This window comes from Hippopotamus amphibius, chromosome X, assembly GCF_030028045.1.
Source record: "Hippopotamus amphibius kiboko isolate mHipAmp2 chromosome X, mHipAmp2.hap2, whole genome shotgun sequence".
Lineage (NCBI taxonomy): Eukaryota > Metazoa > Chordata > Mammalia > Artiodactyla > Hippopotamidae > Hippopotamus > Hippopotamus amphibius.
The window spans coordinates 120,872,941-120,884,243 of record NC_080203.1 but is presented as its reverse complement, the minus strand read 5'-3'; the positions used below and the strand labels follow the sequence as shown (position 1 = coordinate 120,884,243).

Below are 11,303 nucleotides of genomic sequence, written 5' to 3'. Positions count from 1 at the left end.
CTTAATCCTTTCTCTGCCATCATCTTCTAGGGGGGTCACCTTGAGCAATTTCCTGCCAAATAAGCACTAACATTCTTGAATTCTATGAAAATGGCATGGATTCCCCTCTCAGAAAGCAAGTTGGCATCATGTTTACACCTATTCACTCATCAAAATGCTAAATTGGGGCGGGGGGGGTCCATTACACACAAAGATTTACATTGCTGTGTTATTTATAATAAGACAAAATTGGAAACAATCTATATGGTCAAGGTTAGGGGATTCAGGACAGCAGGCAGGGTTAAGAGCACAGATTCCCAAGCCAGACTGGATGCAACTCCTAGCTCAACCAGCTGTTATGTGGCCTTGGGAAAGTTACTTAAGGTCTCTGTGCCTCAATTTTCTCATCTGTAAGATGGTGATAATAATGCTTACTTCATAGAGTTAGTGTGAGATTTAAATGGGATGATATATATATTAAAAAGTATAGTGTTTAACATAATTAGCTATTATTATTATACAGCCATTAAGAATAAAGTTGATGGGTGGGGACGGAAGGGGGGTTATTTAATGGATACAGAGTTTCAGTTTTCCAAGATAAAAAAGTTCTGGAGATCTTTTTCACAACAATATGACTATACTTAGCATTTCTGAACTATAAACTTAAAAACAGTTAAGATGGTCTAAAAAAAAAGTTAATGAAGTGAATGTAATAAAAGGGACAATCGTGTGTTATACTCCTGAGTTAGAAAAGCATACAGATTTACCCACTGTATGAACAAAACTATGTGGAAAAATGCAGAGAAAAATATTGTTTCCCCTTCCCTTTTTAGTTCTTGGCCACCATTATCCCACCTCAATCCCCCAGGGTCCCAGAGACTTACTTCATTGCTCTTGTCAAAGATGAAAAACTCACATTAACAACATAATAATAACCCCCCAAAGCGAAGCTGTAATGAACTAATACAGAGGAACAGAAAGGAACTAGAGTAATGTTTAGTCATTCAGTCAGCATTTTGGGGGTGTCCACAAGCCTGACGCTTATTCTGTACTATGTATGGATTCTTCATTAAACAGATGAAGGTCTATTTAAAAAATCCTACTGCAGTACTAGAAAGAAAAGGACTAATTTTTTCTCTGCTCTGTATTTTAGAGTTTAATGAAAAAAATTAAACCTTTGATACCACTACTACTACTAGAAAACCTTTAATAATTGAACTGCAGTCAAAGCACTGCTGTGCTGCCGTATTTTAGTCGGAGGCTTTTTGGGGGTCCGGCCTGCCCTGGTTTCTAGGGAAAGGGCTGCGCCGGGTGATCTTGGTTCCCACGAGGACCGGATTTCCCGAGGTCGCCCCGGAGTACCGAAAGAGAGGTGGGGCTAGGACTCGGGCGGGGCGGGGGCGCCCTCGGGACTACAACACGACCAGGCCCCCACTTCTGCTGTTTCCCAGGTCGGGCGAGGGCGGCGGGGATGGGAGGAGAGGGTATTTGTCATTACAATTCTGCGATAAAAACATGCCAAAAAGTGGGGGGGAAAAATTTAATGGGAGAAAGAAAAGCACATCGTCTTTGTTTTTCATCTTTAAAGAATAAAAAGCAGCCCTCCCGGCCTGGTTCCACTGGGGCTCGAACCCAGGACCTTCTGCGTGTAAAGCAGACGTGATAACCACTACACTATGGAACCCTCGCGCAAGTGCCTTGTGTTGTTACTTTAGTCATAGTGTCACATGAGAACAAGCGCCTCTGCTGAAACCCCGCCTCTCTGCCGTAAGCTCCACCCCCGCCGTGGCTCCGCTCCGCCTGCGAGAGTTGGTGTTCGCGGCCGGGTTCCGGGCTCCTGCTCCAGTGTCTGCAAGCGCTCGTCCTCCCTCCCCTCCGGATTCGTCCCCCCTGCGACCACGGGGAGGCTGGGGCGAGGGGTTACCCTCCTGGCGAGAGCGCCGCCGCATTAGTCACCTGTCCCCAAACTTTCCCGCAGCCGGGGAGTCGGCGAGGTCGGCCTGGCGGGCGGAAGCGGACAGTGCCCGGGGCGCAGCCTCTTCTGGCAGCTTCCCTCAGCCTGTGAGGGACCCGCACTTCCCCACTTTCCCCACGGGCACACTGAGCCGCTTCCGGCAGCATTGGAGGCCTTGAGTCCGGAGCAGGGCGCACAGGAGCACCACATGGAGCCAAAGATTCAGGCAGCTCGGGCCTGGGGAGTGGGCTGGGGGGGTCATTTTTATATTGGCCTTTATTTTGTCAGGGTTGGAAAAGGCATCTGGTCAGTCGGCCTCTTGCTCGAGGATATAGGTTCTTAATGCTCCCCTGACGACCTCCACAACATTCTTCCCTTCCCGAAGCCCCAGACGGGCTAAAAATTAAGGGGCTCGTGTTTGATCTTATTTGTCTGTGGTGGGGGAGGGGTGGGGAGGCAGGTATAGACAGCCCGCCCCTTTATGGCTGGGGAAGGGGGTCGGGGAGAGTGAAGGGGATGAAGCAGGACCGGCCACAAGATTTGAGGGGTCCAGTGCAAAATGAAAATAGCAGATTCCTTGATCATAAGTTATTAGGAATTCCAAAACCGTGAAGGCAGAGCATTAAACCCAGCGCGGTCCCGTGAGAGTGCAGTCCATGAGCCTGCCGCTGTGCTTCCAGGACTGTGGTCCCGATAAGGTGCTGGGACCCTCCATTATGAAGGGCACCTTGAATGGTCTCGTTTCTTGGGTTTCATTGTCGGTGCCATTTGCCCTCCCCAGTGTTTCTGGATGGATCTCCGTCACCATCCTAGGACTGCTCACCATCCTAGGATTGCTTGCCATCCTCAAAACCCACTTAAAACCATTTGGGGTGGGGAGGTGGGGCTCTTTTAAATGGTTAGTTTGACGTGGCTGAAGGCTGCGGCTGTACTTTTCCCAGGCGTCTTCCTCTGAGGCTGGCAGAATGATGGAGAAATGATGCTGATTGTATGAAAGCAACCCCTTCAGCCAACTCCTGTCTTCCTGGGAAGGCCCCTGGAAGAAACAGGTGGTTGGAAGGTGCACTAATCTGGGGGTAGTGATCTGGATTCTAGTGCTGCCTTGGCTACTCACTAGCTGTGTACTCTTGAACACCAGTTCACCTCCCAAGCCTCCGTATCCCCCTTTGTGAAATGCATGGGTTGGACTAGACACCCCCACTTTCCCCTTTGGGTCTAAATGTTATCTCTACTTTCTAGGTTGGAAAATGGAGGCACTTTTCTGCCATGTAAGTTTTTCCACAGAAATAGAGGCAGGCCGGCTTACATTCTCTAGTACCATGTTTCCTATATCCTAGTTAGCTCTCTGTAATGTTCATCATGGACCACTTCCAGAATGCCTTTTTGTTGATAAATTTCGAGAGGCCTCTTGAGCACTTGACGCTTAGATTGTGAGCCATGAGATGACCATGAGTGGACAGCCACTCGGCAGAGGATGAATTCATGAAGACTCCATGTTTCCTGCTAGTCAGTGAGCCATAATGATTCCCCTGATGCCGAGTAATCAGTATATTTCACCTGTTTCAAAACCCTGGTCAGTTCAAAACAAGGCTGTCAAGAATTGGGCTTAAAACTACACTCACCAGTTGTGTTTCGGTCTGTCTCTAGGGAATGCTTTGCCCTTCCTCAGGCTTTCTGTCTGCCCTTGGTATAAGGGTGGGTTTGCCACGTGCAAGCTTTGGCCAGGTTCCCACATGTAGAAAAGAGGCTGGTGCACCTCTGATGCACGCAACACAGGATTCTGCCTTTAGCGAAAAGCAGGGAGACTTTTGTTCCACTTCTCTGCTGCTTTCAAGGTGTATTCACAATCTCTGTTATTAGTAAAATGCAGTATGGTTTACAAAGCATTTTTGCATACATTCCTATGAGGTAGCCATGGTAAGTATTACTCTCTCCATTTTTCAGCTGAAGAAGTTGAAGCCGAGTTTGAATGCGTTGCCGAGACCATTCTGCTGGTGAGTGGCAGGGCTGGGCTCATGCTCAGTTTCCTGATACCTAAGTGATTTGGGGAGGCCCTTGTTCATAAAGGCTACGTGTTGTTCCCATGAGTGCCATTGGTCTCTTGTAATATTTTGTATGCATGCCAGTGAGGAAGTGGATACTTTTTTTCTTTTGTAATTTTTAAGTGAAATCCTCAAAAGCCAGAACCAAGTGCCTGTGACAAAACACTGTTGATGACTTTCACCTTGATACCACCAGCATCATGGCTAGTGCCACAGCTGGCCACAGTTTCGCCGGCACTTCAGTCTCTTCAGTCAGATTTGTGAGGCCTGTCACCCCCAGGTCTGCCCATAATCATCTGAACAACTACCAGAGAAGTAGATAAACTAGCAAATAAAGACTAGAAGTCACTTCAAACTTTTTGAGTCCTCTGATTTCTCAGATGTTTAATGTGGCTTCCCCAGCGTTTGGCTTCACTGATGGAGGGTAACTCGACCAAGGAAACCATGACCCCAAACACTGAGTTGACTTAGGAAGCTCCATTGACCTGATTTTATTTAGAAATGATTGTACTTTGTCTTTCAGCGTATATTCAAGTACTTACTAAGGAAAGTGAGTGGTTACCTTAGTATGGCAAAGTTCACCATATTTTCCCCCTTTTACAGCTCATCAAAACATTTGAAACTAGCTTGTTGGGATGGGTATTTGTTACTTTTTGCTCACTACCTTCCCAGGTCCCTCTGTCTGCTTACCCAGTTCAAGTTCTGTGGTCACTTTTATCGCTGCTTTGCCCCTTTGTTGCTTGTACTTGTTGGCAAAACCAGTCTGTTAAATCCAACTCTTTACCCACTCTGCCTCTGAATATGGCCCCAGGAGGAACGCACCTTCAGCCCTACTGGTTTCACATTAAATTCTTGCCTTTTTTTTAAAAAAAAATAGGTTTATTTATTTATTTATTGGCTGCATTGGGTCTTCCTTGCTGCACACCGGCTTTCTCTAGTTGCAGCGAGTGGGGGCTCCTCTTCACTGCGGTGGCTTCTCTTCTTATGGAGCACGGGCTCTAGGTGCATAGGCTTCAGTAGTTGTGGCTCGCGGGCTCTAGAGCGCAGGCTTAGTAGTTGTGGCACATGGCCTTAGTTGTGTGTGGGATCGAACTCGTGTGCCCTGCATTGGCAGGAGGATTCTTAACCACTGCGCCACCAGGGAAGTCCCTCACAGTAAATTCTTGACTAAGTACCTCAAGTGTGTTCTTAATGTGGCCCAGAATCGTGTACTTTCCCTGTCCATTTTTCACCTCACCTAGAGGACAGGTTCATGTCATCTCTCCCTAAACTTCCTGTACCTCCTTCCCCGACCTCACCTACAGCTGATGACCTTGTTTCCTTATTTCAGTGAAAAAAAAATGGAAGCAACCTGAAGAAAACTTCCACAGGTACCCCCCCACATCTGCTCACCTGCCTGCATCTGTGCCCTCCTAGATCTAGACCAGGGCTTTGCCTCTAGATCAGGGATTCCTACCACAGCCCTGTTGACATTTGGGGCTGGGTAACTCTGTTGTGGGGGGCTGTCTGGTGTATTGTAGGGTGTTTCACAGCATCCCTGGCCTCTACTCACTAGATGCCTGTAGCACCATTCCCTGAGTGTGACAACCCAAAATGTTCCCTGGGGGAGGGGGCAAAATCTTGGGTGCTATTTGGTGATGTCTGGAGACACTCTGGGCTGTCGTGACTGGGGTGGTGGGGTTAGTGTGCTGCTGGCATCTAGTGTGTAGAGACCAGGGATGTACTGAAACATTCTGCAGTGCACAGAACAGTCGCCCACAACAAGAAATAACTGGGGCTTCCCTGGTTGCGCAGTGGTTAAGAATCCGCCTGCCAATGCAGAGGACACAGGTTTGAGCCCTGGTCCAGGAAGATCCCACATGCTGCGGAACAACTAAGCCCGTGTGCCACAACTACTGTGCCTGCGCTCTAGAGCCTGCGAGCCACAACTACTGAAGCCTGCATGCTGCAACTACTGAAGCCCACACACCTAGAGCCCGTGCTCTGCAACAAGAGAAGCCACTGCAATGAGAAGCCTGCGCACCACAACGAAAAGTAACCCCCACTCTCCAGAACTAGAGAAAGCCGGCACGCAGCAACGAAGGCCGAACGCAGCCAATAAATAAATAAATTTATTTAAAAAAAAGAAATAACTGGGCCCCAAATGTCAATAGTGCCATGGTTGAGAACTCCTGCCCTAGATGAGTTGTCTGCATTCCTATCGACACCCAGCCCTCAACCTGCTCATGCCTCCTCAAGGAACTCCAACTCCCCTCTTTCTCCTGCATCATTATTTACCTTCTCTTTTAGATCATTCCCATCAGCATATAAATATGCTATAGTTTTTCTCGTCATTAAAAAATAATCTCAATCTCATTTCTGCCTCAACTACTCCCATTTCTCTGCTCTCCTTTATAGCAAAACTCTTAGAAAATGTGTCTTTAGGTGCTCTCTCCAGTTCTTCTCCTCTTTTTGGAAGCACTTCCCCCCAACTCCCGATTTTTGTTTCTTACCTCACCAGTCACCCCTTCTCAGTCAGCTTTGCTGGATCTCATCTCTTTGACCTCTAAACGTGCGTGTTCCGCAGGTCTTAGTTCATGGACTTTTCTGTTCATCCTCACCACTCTGGTGACTTCATTTAATCTAATGGCTTTAAATATGGTCTATAACCTAGATGACTTCCAAGTTTATATCTCTAGTCCAGACTTTTCTCCCAAACTCCAAATTTACCTACTAAACATGTCTATTTAAATGTCTAATAGGTAGCTTAATCCTATTCTGTCTGTATCTAAACTCTTGATCTCTACCCCCTCTCCTTTCAGTCTTCCTTATCTTCCTTGTCTCAGATAAGGGCAACCTCATCTTTCCAGTTATTTAGGCCTAAAACGTAGAAGAAAATGGAAGAAATCATACTTGATTCTTTTTTCCCCCTCACACTTCAAATCTAATCTCAATAGCAAGTCCTATTGGCTACCCCTTTAAGATCTATCTAGAATCTAATCACTTTCTACCATCTGCCCTGCTACTATACTAATCAAAGCCACCATCACTTTTTGTCTTGATCATTGCCAAGAACCTCATATTCTGGCCTCCCAGCTTCTACCCTTTTCTCCCTACAGACTATTCTCCACACAGTAGCCAGAGTGATCCTTTTAAGACCTAAGTTAGATCGTGTCACTTCTCTGCTCAAAACCGTTCAATAGCTCCCCACCTTAACTAGAATGAAAGCCAGAGCCTTACAGTGGCTTGCAAGGCCCTATGTGATCTGATCTTCCATTTATTACCTTTCTGATCATATATCCTATTATATTTTACAAGACCACACTTGCCTGCTTGCTGTTCTTCAAACACAGTAGGCCTCTTCTGCCTCAGGGCCTTTGCACCTGCTGTTCTCTCAGCCTTTATTGCTCTTTCCCTAGGTCACCCCATTGCTTGGTCTCTCATCTTGCTTAGGTATTTGCCCTAATATCTTCTCCGTGAGGCCTTTCCTGACTGCCCTATTTAAAATTGCTATTTTCCTTTCCCCTTCACCCTGGAAACTCAGTATTCCCCTTTCCTGCTTTATTTTTCTCTGTAGTGCTTATTGCCATCTAATTTTCTAGATATTTACTTATTTCTAGATATTGTCTGTCCCCTATCATTCTCAACTAGAATGAAAGTTTCATTAGGGCATGGATTTGGTTTTGTTCACTGCTGTATTCCGCAGAACCTAAGTAGGGCCTAGTACATAGTAACTGCTCAATAAATACATCTTGAATGGATTTGTTCAGGGTTGGGGATGACTCATGCCAGGTCAGTCAGTCCCAATTAGAGCTAATCTTGGCCCTTTCGCGTGAATTCCTGAGAAGAGATATTTCCTTGTTCACCCTGGACTCAGTGTGAGATAATCCAGAGGCTGCAGGTTCTGCTGCCATCTGACTATTGCATTATATCAGACAGGGCTCTGAGTTGCCTACAGCAGAAACTTCTTGCCCAAAATATGTACTGCTCTTCCCCACGTAGGATTTTTACAGTTGCCCCACTGATAGGCTTGACCAAGTGACTTACTTTCTCCAGTTGGATGTGGGCAGAAGGTATATGCCTCACTTCCAAGCACAGGTGTGAAGAGCCAGCTTGTAGGGCGCTGCTTTGATGTTTCCTCTTTGTTATGAGTACAGCAATGCCCCAGAGAGAGGTTGGCCTGAGTCTTAGAGGGATAGACCACATGCTACAGAACTGCAGCCAACCTGCACAGGAACAGGAGTGAAAAATAAACCTTGGTAAGTGTAAACTACTAAGATTTGGGGTATAACATCACCTAAGCTGATTCAACACTCCTACTAGTTTAAGAAGAAAATGAGTTTATTAAAGGGTGTTCGGTGGCCCACAGGCTCTGCGAGAAGGTTTTGGAGACTCCGAAACCAGGAATAATGTCTAAATCTCGCTGCAGGGCTGCATCAGCAAAGATGCCTGTCCACTGCTGCCCCTTCCGAATACAGAGTTAGCAACGCAAGCCAGTGATGGGGCCCTGAGTCTCTATCACTGCTGTCTCTGCAAACTAGACCCTTCTGTCACTGACTTTGGCAGAGATGACTTTCACAACCCCTTGACTCCTTGTGTTGCCCTCTTCTAAATTTAGGTCTCTGGCAGAGCCTAGGTTACATACCTGTGCTCCTGCTATGAGAGAGGCTGGAAAAGCAAATTTCTTGTTTCTCCTACAAGGAGTCAAATGTGGGGAATTACCAAAATATAGGGAGGATGTTGAGAAATTAGTGTGGGTGACCACAGAGTCTGAAAGACATCGGTTGACGGCCTGAAGCCTGAGAATGGAGCCAACAGCAAGGGATTAGAGATGAGAAACAGCGACCAGGTGCTGTCATTTAAGGCCTCGACCAAGTCAGGACTTAAGTATACTCGTTGACTCTTCAGCTATTTGAAGGGTGTATTTCCAGTTTTGCTTAGGCCAGTGGGAGTCGTGTTTACTGGCTCTTGCCACAGAAGAAGTCCTGATAATTCATGTCTAAAATGGTTGGGCATCACCACAGTGGCTGACAATGCTTCCCTGGCTCAGACACTGGGAAATTTTGTTGCCCTCAGTTCCCAGGAAATGAGGAAAGAGGCTGATGGTCATGGGAGTCACTGCTTCTCGCAGGTCAGGGTTTTGGTTTTCCAGCCTCCTAGGCAGCCATCAGTTCTCAGATGCAGCGGGGCACTTGTTCCCACTTATTGCAGTAGCCAGGACGGGTGAGGTTACAAACTAGGCAACACATCTGCGGCAGATACTGCTGTTTGCTTATTCAATATCCATTCTTTTTGTCAATAATAAAAAACAAGAAGAATGAACTTTTGTATAATACTTGTTATGTATTAGAGACTATTCAAACTCTTTACTCATATTAACTCATTTAACCCTCACAAGAACCCTGTGAGAAAGGTACTGTTACTATGCTTAGTTTACAGATGAGAAAACCAAAGCACAGAATAATTAGGTCGCTTAACTAAGTCACACAGCTAGTAAATAAAGGAGTGGGGTTTTACACCCAGGCCATCTGGCTCCATAGGCTGTATTTAAGCTCTGCACTGCACTGCCTGATTTTGTTTGACTCAGCAATGTGTCCAGCTAAAGCAGATTGATTTCCCAGGTTCGCTTACAGCTAGAATAGACTGTGTGACACAGTTCTGGTCAATGACTTCTGTGGAGGTAGGTGGGCTTCCAAAACCATTTCTTTAAAAGAAGGTAGATTCAGCTGGTATGCCCCATTTTGCCCTTAGCTTCACTTTCTCCTCAATGCAAATGTGATGCTGGAGGGAGAACAGCCATTTTGTGACCATGAGTTGACAGTTATGAAGAAGAAGGCTACATGGCTCAGCAGAAAGAAGGAAGGTACCTGGGTCCCAGCCCCAAATTTACTACTTCCAACTCCCGATTACATGTGAAAAGTAAAATCCCTAATCTTTAATGCTACTGTTTAGTGGGGGAGTTTCAGTTATATGAGGGAAAGTACAATCCCTACTGACTCAGTATTTCCACGTTTCTCTCCTATACCATTTTGACAATGTCTTTAATCTACCCACCAGCTACTGAGGGACTGCTCCTCAGTGTCCCAGTCCCTTGATTGAAGTTGTTTATTGTCACATACCTGCAATATGTCTAGGAGCTCAGTGTTGGGTAGTGCGGGAGTTTTTTGTTTTGTTTTTCTAAGTGTATGACATGGCCCCATCTCAAACAGTTTGAAGAACATTAATTAACCCAAAGGACTAATTTGTTCCAAGATGTTAATGGATCATAATGGCTTGATGTGGTTTTCCTAATTTTGGATGTTATTGAATTTTAATTAGACCCTCCCTCTTCTCTCTTAAAGAAGAAACTCAAAGAGGAAAAGGCAGAGGGGGGCATAGTGATATGCAAAAGCCTGTCTAATAGGAAAGATGGCCTTGTGTAGTATTCCTCTCAACACCAGCTATATATAATCTACAAAATCACCTGCAATCATATTCATTGAGCTTGGATTTGATAGATAGCCCCTCAAGAAACAGATCAGCTGAAAATATTTTGTCTCCCCCTCCCTTATTTATGTGACTTGAGATGCCTCCAGGTTCTAAAGTCACTCCCCTGGGACTGTGTAATCGGCACAGAACAGTTTGGCTACTCCCCACTCCTACAGAACCCCACTTAAGAGGAAATGACTGATAGTGGCATCCAGCCAATGCTAATTGGTGATGGAAATGAAATTTCCCTCTACTCCCCGCAAACTTACTGTCTTTAGATTTAAGTGGATTCAACTGTGCACACAATGGGTCTTGCTTGTAAGCTTTCCTCATAGTCTGATGGGAAGATTTTGAGAGTGGTGGAGGTGTTAAACAAAGATCATCTAATGTGTTTTTATTAGTGACTTTAAGTGTTTGTGATTTTTTTGGATACAATTAGGGTTTAGTCTGAAGGCTAGATATAATAATAAAACCAAAACCAATTAGTAGGTTGTTTAACTCAGTTAGAGGCTGTCTTCAGGCTAGCAGCTTTCCTCTGCTAAATCCTGTTAAAATGCAGTGGGTTCTATCTTGTGCAGAATGAGCAGGCTGCCATGACAACTGTCTGTGACTATTATTTCAATATTAGTCATAGGTTTCTGGTGTCTGCCTCCGGTCCAACATTCATTCTAAAACCCAGATGCACATCTATTCTTAAAGGAGTTCTCCTGGGCATGTTTACAAAAAACAAAAACAAAACAGTTTCAGCCGGCTGGGGTTTTTTCTCTTGGAAGAGAAATGAATTCACACAGTTGCAAATTGTAGGTTTTATTGCTGTTTCTTTTCTTTGGGAAAGATGATTTGGATATGAATTTTTATTGTACTTGACTGTAGATTTGACT

General features: G+C 45.5%; 1 protein-coding gene and 1 non-coding gene across 5 annotated transcripts in view; one reads left to right on the top strand and one right to left on the bottom strand.

Moving 5' to 3' along the window:
• Nucleotides 1-1,590: 1,590 nt before the first annotated feature.
• TRNAV-UAC (transfer RNA valine (anticodon UAC)) lies at nt 1,591-1,663 on the bottom strand. Its single transcript has one exon. It is a non-coding gene; the product is annotated as a tRNA-Val (tRNA).
• Nucleotides 1,664-2,201: 538 nt separating this feature from the next.
• Nucleotides 2,202-11,303, top strand: part of PPEF1 (protein phosphatase with EF-hand domain 1) — a 140,595-nt gene continuing 131,493 nt past the window's right edge. For 2 of the 4 annotated variants that reach the window (XM_057718245.1, XM_057718248.1), the window contains exons 1-3: nt 2,202-2,982; nt 3,173-3,201; nt 3,878-3,927. The gene's annotated coding sequence lies outside the window, so the exon portion shown is untranslated. Of the gene's footprint in view, nt 2,983-3,103; nt 3,202-3,877; nt 3,928-8,111; nt 8,214-11,303 lie in introns of those variants that run through there. The other 2 variants (XM_057718247.1, XM_057718244.1) reach the window with 2 other exon arrangements.